Raw genomic sequence first — 9466 nt, forward strand, 5'->3', positions numbered from 1 at the left:
CTTTTAGGCAATACAATGGCACTAAATTCACATCTTTCAATAGTTACCCTGAATGTAAATGGGATAAATGCCCCAATGGAAAAGACACAGGGTATCAGAATGGATTAAAAAAAAAAAAAAAAAAAAAGACCCATCGATATGCTGTCTACAAGAGACTCATTTTAGACCCAAAGACATTTCCAGATTTTTTTTAAAGATTTTATTTATTTGACAGAGAGAGATCACAAGTAGAGAGAGAGAGAGAGAGATTAAGGAGGAAGCAGGCTCCCTGCCTAGCAGAGAGCCTGATGTGGGACTTGATCCCAGGACCCTGAGATCATGACCTGAGCTAAAGGCAGAGGCTTAACCCACTGAGCCACCCAGGCAGCCCAGCATTTCCAGATTTAAAGTGAGGGGGTGGAAAACAATGTACCATGCTAATGTACATCAAAAGAAAGCTGGGGTGGCAATCCTTATATCAGACAAATTAGATTTTAAACCAAAAACTGTAATAAGAGATGAGGAAAGACACTGTATCATACTTAAAGGGTCTGTCCAACAAGAAGATCTAACAATTTTAAATACCTATGCCCCTAACATGGGAGCAGCCAATTATATTAGCCAAATAATAACAAAAATCAAAGAAACACATTGATAATAATACAATAATAACAGGGGACATTAGCAGTCCCCTCACTGAAATGGACAGATCATCTAAGCCAAAGATCAACAAGGAAATAAAGGCTTTAAATGACACACTGGACCACATGGACATCACAGATATATTCAGAACATTTCATCTCAAAGCAACAGAATACACATTCTTCTCTAGTGCACATGGAACATTCTCCAGGATAGATCACACCATGGTCACAAATCAGGTCTCAACCAGTACCAAAAGACTGGGATCATTCCCTGCATATTTTCAGACCACAGTGTTCTGAAGCAAGAACTCAATCACAAGAGGAAATTTGGAAAGAACTCAAATACATGGAGGCTAGAGAGCATCCTACTAAAGAATGAATGGGTCAACCAGGAACTTAAGAATTTAAAAATTCATGGAAACAAATGAAAATGAACACAACTGTTCAAAATCTTGGGATGAAGAAGAGGCAGTCTTAAGAGAAAAGTATATAGCAATACAAGCCTTTCTCAGGTCTCAAGTTCACAACCTAATCCTACACCTAAAGGAGATGGAGAAAGAACAGCAAAGAAAGCCTAAACCCAGCAGGAGAAGAGAAATAATAAAGATCAGAGCAGAAATCAATGAAATAGAAACCAAAAGAACAGTAGAACAACAGATCAATGAAACTAGGAGTTGGGTCTTTGAAAGAATTAATAAGATTGATAAACCCCTGGCCAGACTTATCAAAAAGAAAAGAGAAAGGGCCCAAATTAATAAAATCATGAATGAAGGAGGAGAGATCACAACCAACACCAAAGCAATACAAACAATTTTAAGAACGTATTATGAGCAACTATGTGCTAGCAAATTTGACATTTTGAAAGAAATGGATGCATTCCTAGAAAAATAAACTACCAAAACTGAACCAGGAAGAAATAGAAAACCGGAACAGACCTACAACCAATAAAGAAACTAAATCAGTAATCAAAAATCTCCCAACAAACAAGAGCCTGGGGCCAGATGGATTCTATGTAATTCTTAGAATTCTACCAAACATTTAAAGAAGAATTAATACCTATTCTCCTGAAACTGTACCTAAAAGTAGAAATGGAAGTTAAACTTCCAAACTCATTTATGAAGACAGCATTACCCTGATCCCAAAACTAGACAAAGATCTCATCAAAAAGGGGAATTACAGACCAATATCCCTGATGAACATGGATGCAAAAATTCTCACCAAAATCCTAGCCAATAGGATCCAACAGTACATCAAAAGGATTATTCATCACAACCAAGTGGAATTTATTCCTGGGCTGCAAGGCTGGTTCAACAACTACAAATCAATCAATGTGATTCAATACATTAATAAAAGAAAGAACAAGAACCATATGATCCTCTCAAAAGATGCAGAAAAAGCATTTGACAAAGTACAGCATCCTTTCTTGATCAAAACACTTCACAGAGTGGGGATAGAGGGTACATACCTCAGTATCATAAAAGCCAACTATGAAAAGCCCACAGTGAATATCATTCTCAATGGGGAAAAACTAAAAGCTTTTCTCCTAAAGTCAGGAACACAGTAGGGATGTCCACTATCACCCCTGCTATTCAACATAGTACTAGAAGTCCTAGCCTCAGCAATCAGATAACTAAAGAAATAAAAGGCATCTAAATAGGCAAAGAAGAAATCAAACTTTCACTCTTTGCAGATGATAGGATACTTTATGTGGCAAATCCAAAAGACTCAACCCCAAAATTGCTTGAACTCATACAGGAATTCAGTAAAGTAGCAGCATATACAATCAATGCACAGAAATGAGCTGCATTTCTATACACCAACAAAACAGAAGAAAGAGAAATTAAGGAGTCGACCCCATTTACAATTGCACCCAAAACCATGAAATACCTAGGAATAAACCTAACCAAAGATGCAAAGAATCTGTACTCATGAAACTATAAAGTACTCATGAAAGAAATTGAAGAAGACACAAAGAAATGGAAAAACGTTCCATGCTCATGGATTGGAAGAATATTGTGAAAATCTATGCTACCTAGAGCAATCTACACATTTAATGCAATCCCTATCAAAATACCATCCACTTTTTTCAAAGAAATGGAACAAATAATCCTAAAATTTATATGGAACCAGAAAAGACCCCAAATACCCAGAGGAATGGTAGAAAAGAAAATCAAAGCTGGTGGCATCACAGTTCTGGACTTCAAGCTCTATTACGAAGCTGTGATCATCAAAACAGTATGGTACTGGCACAAAAACAGACACATAGATCAATGGAACAGAACAGAGAGCCAGAAATGGACCCTCATCTCTATAGTCAACTAGTCTTCAACAAAGCAGGAAAGAATGTCCAATGGAAAAAAGACAGTCTCTTCAACAAATGGTGTTGGGAAAATTAGACAGCCACATGCAGAAGAATGAAACTGGACCATTTCCTTATACCACACACAAAAATAGACTCCAAATGGATGAAAGACCTCAGTGGGAAACAGGAATCCATCAAATTTCTTGAGGAGAGCACAGGCAGCAACCTCTTCCACTTCAGCCACAGCAACTCTTTCTTAGAAACATCGCCAAAGGCAAGGGAAACAGGGGCAAAAATGAACTATTGGGACTTCGTGAAGATCAAAAGCTTTTACAGAGCAAAGGAAACAGTCAACAAAACCAAAAGACAACCAACAGAATGGGAGAAGATATTTGCAAATGACATATCAGATAAAGGGCTAGTATCCAAAGTCTATAAAGAACTTATCAAACTCAACACCCAAAGAACAAATAATCCAATCAAGAAATGGGCAGAAGACATGAACAGACATTCCTACAAAGAAGACATCCAGATGGCCAAGACACATGAAGAAGTGCTCCACATCACTCGGCATCAGGGAAATATAAATCAAAACCACAATGAGATACCACCTCACACCAGTCAGAATGGCTAAAATTAACAAGTCAGAAAACAACAGGTGTTGGCAAGGATGCAGAGAAAGGGGAACCCTCCTACACTGTTGGTAGGAATGCAAGCTGGTGCAGCCACTCTAGAAAAACAGTATGGAGGTTCCTCAAAAAGTTGAAAATAAAGCTACCCTATGACCCAGCAACTACACTACTGGGTATCTGCCCCAAAGATACAAATGTAGTGATCTGAAAGGGCACATGCACCCCAATGTTTATAGCAGCAATGTATACAATAGCCAAATTGTGGAAAGATCCCAGATGTCCATCAACAGGGGAATCGATAAATCAGAAGTGGTATGTATGTGTGTGTACATGTGTGTATACACACACACATTCAATGGAATATTATGCAGGCGTCAAAAAACTAAAATCTTGCCATTTGCAACAACATGGATGGAACTAGACGGTATTGTGCCAAACGAAATAAATCAATTGCAGAAAGACAATTATCATATCCTCTCAATGATATGAGGAATTTGAGCAACAAGACAGAGGATCATAGGGGAACAGAGGGAAAAGTAAATCAAGATAAAACCAGAAAGGGAAACAAACCATAAGAGACTCTTAATCTCAGAAAACAAAGTGAGGGTTGCTGGAGGGGAGGGCAGTGGGAGGGATGGAATGACTGGGTGATGGACATTGGGAGGGTAGTGTTATGGTGAGCACAGTGAACTGTGTAAGACTGATGAATCACAGACCTGTCCCCGTGAAACAAATAATACATTATATGTTAATTTAAAAATCACATTATCTTGATAAATGCAGAAAAACATCAAATTTCAACATCAATTCATGATAAAAAGAACTCTCAACAAAGTGGGTGTAGAGAGAACATACATCAATATAATAAAGTCCATATACGATAAACCCACAGCTAACATACTCAAAGGTGAAAAGCTCCAAGCTTTTCCTCTGTATCAGGAACAAAACAAGGATATCCACTTTTGCCACTTTTATTCAACATTGTACTGGAAGTTGTAGCTATTGGTTCAGACAAGTAAAAGGAATAAAGGTATCCAAATTGGTAAAGAAGTAAGATTTTCACTATTTGCAGATGATAGGATACTACATACAGAAAATCCTAAAGTCATCACTTTAGAGATTTTTAGATTTAAAGTCATCATCCATTAGAACTAATTAATGAATTCAGTAAAGTTGCAGGAAATAAAATTAACATACAGAAATCTGTTGTGTTTCTATACACAAATAACATACAAGAAAAAGAGAAATTAAGATAATTCCATTTACCATTACATCAGGGAGAATAAAATACCTATGAATCAATTTAACCAAGGAGGCAAAAGATTTGTACTCTGAAAAGTGTAAGATACTGATAAAAGAAACTGAGTACGACACAAATGAAAGACATATCATGCTCATGGTTCAAAGAATATTGTTAAAATGTCCACAGTATCTGGGGCGCCTGGGTGGTTCAGTCAGTTAAGCATCTTACTCTTGGTTTCAGCTCAAGTCATGATTTCAGGGTCATGGGACCAAGCCTGGCATCAGGCTGTGCACTCAGCAGGGAGTCTGCTGGAGATTCTCTCTCTCTCCCTCTCCCCCTGCTTGCGCTATCTTGCTTGCTCACTCTCTCAAGTAATAAATAAATCTTAAAAAAAAAAAATAAAATGTCCACACTACCCCCAAGCAAATCACAAAAATTTAGCAAGGATTCCATGCAATCCCCATCAAAACACCAGTAACATTTTCCACAGAACTAGAATAACCCTAAAATTTGTATGGAACCACAAAAGACACCAAATAATCAAAGTAATCTTGAGAACAAAGAACAAAGATGGAGGTACCACATTCCCAGATTTCAAACTATACTAAAAGCCATAGTAATCAAAACAATATGGTACTGGCACAAAAACAGACTCATAGATCAATGGAACAGAATAGAGAACCCATGGGCGCCTGGGTGGCTCAGTGGGTTAGGCCACTGCCTTCGGCTCGGGTCGTGATCCCGGGGTCCTGGGATCGAGTCCCGCATCGGGCTCTCTGCTCAGCGGGGAGCCTGCTTCCCTCTCTCTCTCTCGCTCTGCCTGCCTCTGTCTACTGTGATCTCTCTCTGCCAAATAAATAAATAAAATCTTTAAAAAAAAAAAAGAATAGAGAACCCAGAAATAAACCCATGCCTATGTGGTCAATTAATCTACAACAAAGGAGGAAAGAATATATAATGGGGAAAAGACACTCAGTTCAATAGATGGTGTTGGAAAACCTGGACTGCTACATAGAAAAGAATGAAACTGGACCACTTTCCTATGCTATATGCAAAAATAATTCAAAATGGATTAAAGACCTAAATGTGAGACGTGTAACCAGAAAACTCTTAAAAGAAAATGTAGGTAGTATATTCCTGGACACTGCTCTTAGCAGTATGTATTTGGATCTGTCTCCTCAGGCAACGGAAACAAAAGCAAAAATAAACTGTAATACATCAAGCTAAAAAGCTGTGTACAGTGAAGGAAATCATCAACAAAATGAAAAGGCGACCTAATGAATAGGAGGAGATATTAAAAAATGATGTATCTGGGGGCGCCTGGGTGGCTCAGTGGGTTAAAGCCTCTGCCTTCGGCTCAGGTCATGATCCCAGAGTCCTGGGATCGAGCCCTGCATCAGGCTCTCTGCTCAGCAGGGAGCCTGCTTCCTCCTTCTCTCTCTCTGCCTGCCTCTCTGCCTAATTGTGATCTGTCTGTCAAATAAATAAAATCTTTAATAAAAAAAAAAAATGATGTATCTGGTAAGGGGCTAATATCCAAAATATATAGAGAACTCCTACAACTCAAAACAAAACAAACAAATCCAAACCAACTAAAAAAGTGTGAAGATCTTAATAGATATTTTTCCAAAGAAGACATACAGGGCCAAGAGACACATGAAAAGATGCTCAACATCAATAATCATCAGGGAAATACAAACCAAAACCACAATGAGGTATTACCTCATACCTGTCAGAAAGGCTCAGAATGAAAAAGAAATAACAAGTGTTGGTGAGGATGTGGAGAAAAGGGAACCTTCATGTACTGTTGGTGGGAATGCAAACTGATGTAGCCACCATGGAAAAGAGTATTAAAGTTCCCCAAAAAATTAAAAACAGAAATACCATGTGATCTAGTAATTCTACTTCTGGTTTACCAAAAGAAAATGAAAAGGCTAATTTGAAAAAAAAAAAAAAATGCATCCCTACATTTCCTGCAGCATTATTTGCAACAGCCAAGAAATGGAAGCAACCCAAGTGCCCATCCATAGGTAAATGGATAAAGAAAATATTGTATGTGTGCACGTATATATGTAAGTAGAACTTGGCCATAAAATGGAATAAGAGTAAGCAAATGATCAGATTTGGCTAAGACCCACCCTAACATTGCAAGAGTTATTTCATTTGAAACAAAGAAAAAATAAAAATGTTAAAGAAAATGAGTACTCTCAAAAAAACAATATAAATATCCAAGATTTCTAGAACAATTAAAAGGCGTAACTTTCCAGGAAGATTCTTTTCTCTTAAGAAAAAAAAAGTAGAGAAAACTGGTCATAAATTTCCTGAGGTAGAGGAACATATAATAAACATGGTTTTATTCCCCAGTGTCCAAAATGGTGAAGTGACACAATGGATATAAATGATCTATATAAATCGTTGCTATAAATAGTATTTACTCAACCAATGTTTATTATGAGTGTTGCAGTTACTCAGCTACTATACTGTGTTAAATAATATATGTTGAACTTAAATAGTGAGTGAGACCAAGGACAACTAATTATTTAAAGCCAATTTCAGGAAACTGAAACATCTGCATGTAAACTCTACAAATGTTTAGAATACTAAAACGAAAACTGAAAATAAATGAAAAAGTTCCTGGAATCTCTCTCATATGCTATCAATTAGAGAGTGTCAATCAAATGACTACTTTCTCCAAAGACCTGCCTGTGGACAAGCTACCAACTTTAACTAACATCTCCCATTCACTTAAAAGGTCAAGATCAATCAGCTTTTTATACATCCTTTAGACACAAGGCATCACATACTATAGGCATGGTAGGCTTACAAAAAAAACTAGTCGTATTCTGGCAAAGCATGTTGTATGATAAACAGACCATAAACAGAAACCATCACTGGCACTGGGGCAAAATCCAGCTGGGTTTCTTTATCCATGATCCCAGTTTCAGCTGCAGGTTTTTTCCAGAAAGAACAGTAGCTTGATTTACTCAACAGTCTGCTAAGTCAGGGTGTGGTCATCCTTCTCTAAATAATATTACAAATGGATTTTCCCTGAACTCTTGTAGCAACAGGATCTTAAAGTGGTTACTGGTAGAAAAGGTGAGATTAAGGTCAAAATGCACATCTATAAATAAAATAATAAATCACAGTTTTTAAGGACCACCTAGAAACAATGGAGGCAGGGGTATTATGGAGACCAAAACAAAGAGGTAATACAACACAGCCCCCGAGGATTTCTCAAGCTTTCAACATGGAGCCACAGTAACAGCTGATGTAAATGTTTTGCCAGCTTTCCTGTCAAGTACCGACAATGTCATCCCAAATTGTTAGAATACACCATTAACTGCCCCAACTACCAATCACTTGCCTTCTTCGTCATCAGAAGAGGTCTAAACATAAGAGCGAATTCAGAAACATCAACTAAATCTCTCCTTTACCTGTTCTAAACCACTACCAACTAGGGATTCAGAAAGGAAGACTCAGAAGCCCTTTCCTAAGGTAGGAGGAACAAATAGGACTGTGCTTCATCAATAACCCCACTCCTTCATTCTGGCTAGCCGGAGAATAAAAATCAACTCTGTTCTGCGGGTGTGCACCCCCAGCCCCTACACCGTGCTTGCATTCCCCCAGACATTCAGGCTGCTTTGAAATGAGCAACTGTACAGAGAAGCCTTTCGCACTGCCTGGAGTTTGTCACTAGTCTTAGGAGACTACTAGGTGCCAGTGACGACGCTTACCACTCCACGCTCTTTTCGTTACCTTTGAAGCACCTGCTATTCCTTAAAAGAAAACTGAGTCCCAAGCTCACATCGGCAGTGCAGCCAATCCACCAGGAGGGCCCATTCCAGGGCCCTGGCATAAACCATGGTGGAACTTCCGTCTTGCTCAGTGCCTGAAGTAGGCACCCGATTTCTTGAGGGCAAGGGCATGACTTAGGTGCTCTAAATACTCACTAGGCAGGTAGTGCTTGTGACGTGAACTTTTTTTTCTTCTTAACCACTCTCAGGTCGCAAGTCCTCTAGAAGAGTGGGGAAACTGAGGCGCGGGTTAAGGGACTCGCCACAGGTCACAAAGCTCGTAACAGGCACAGAGAGGGCTAGAAGGCTGATCTTTGCGATCCTCAACGTCCATTTGTAACATGACCCAGAGTCTCTATCTGGCTTACCCGGCCCCGGCAGACTTTCAGGGGAAAGGGCCCGGGCCGGGGCGCTCCCCACCCGGCTCGTTTTCCTGTCAGCAGACTCCCAACGACAGGAGAAAGCCGCGGCGGCCCCACCCGCCGCCAGCTGCAAGGCACTGCGCCAGGCATGTGTTGCTTGCTCTCAGGCACTCCCTCCTTCGCCTTCACCCCTTTACCACCTCCGCCCTCGCCGCAACCCCGCTGAGCGCCTGCGCGCCGCGGGCAGAGGACTCGTGGGCTGGTGGGCCGCTGTACCCGAGAGCCGAGGGTTCACGTGAGCCTCCACGTGACCCCGCCGCTACCAATGGCAATACAGGGCCTCTCGTTTGCCTCGCCCCTTGGTGCCCCGCCCCCTCGAGGAAGAGCAGAACACCGGGCCCGGCTCGTGAAACTCCCGGCTGCGCAGGCTGTGCCTGCTTTACCGCATGCTGTGTATGCGCATGTGCAAGGTGGAGGTGGGAGGGTCGTCCAAACGCGTTTGAGGCAGCT

The 9466-nt window shown here is 40.2% G+C and overlaps 1 long non-coding RNA gene across 1 annotated transcript in view; it reads right to left on the bottom strand.

Moving 5' to 3' along the window:
• The window catches only part of LOC111144006, a 37774-nt gene extending 28746 nt beyond the window's left edge, over positions 1-9028 (bottom strand). Inside the window, exon 1 of the long non-coding RNA XR_002640355.1 lies at positions 8751-9028. This is a non-coding gene — a long non-coding RNA (uncharacterized LOC111144006). The remainder of the gene's footprint in view (positions 1-8750) is intronic.
• Positions 9029-9466: the final 438 nt, after the last annotated feature.

This window comes from Enhydra lutris, unplaced genomic scaffold (assembly GCF_002288905.1).
Source record: "Enhydra lutris kenyoni isolate GAN:26980312 unplaced genomic scaffold, ASM228890v2 scaffoldscaffold10, whole genome shotgun sequence".
Classification (NCBI taxonomy): Eukaryota; Metazoa; Chordata; class Mammalia; order Carnivora; family Mustelidae; genus Enhydra; species Enhydra lutris.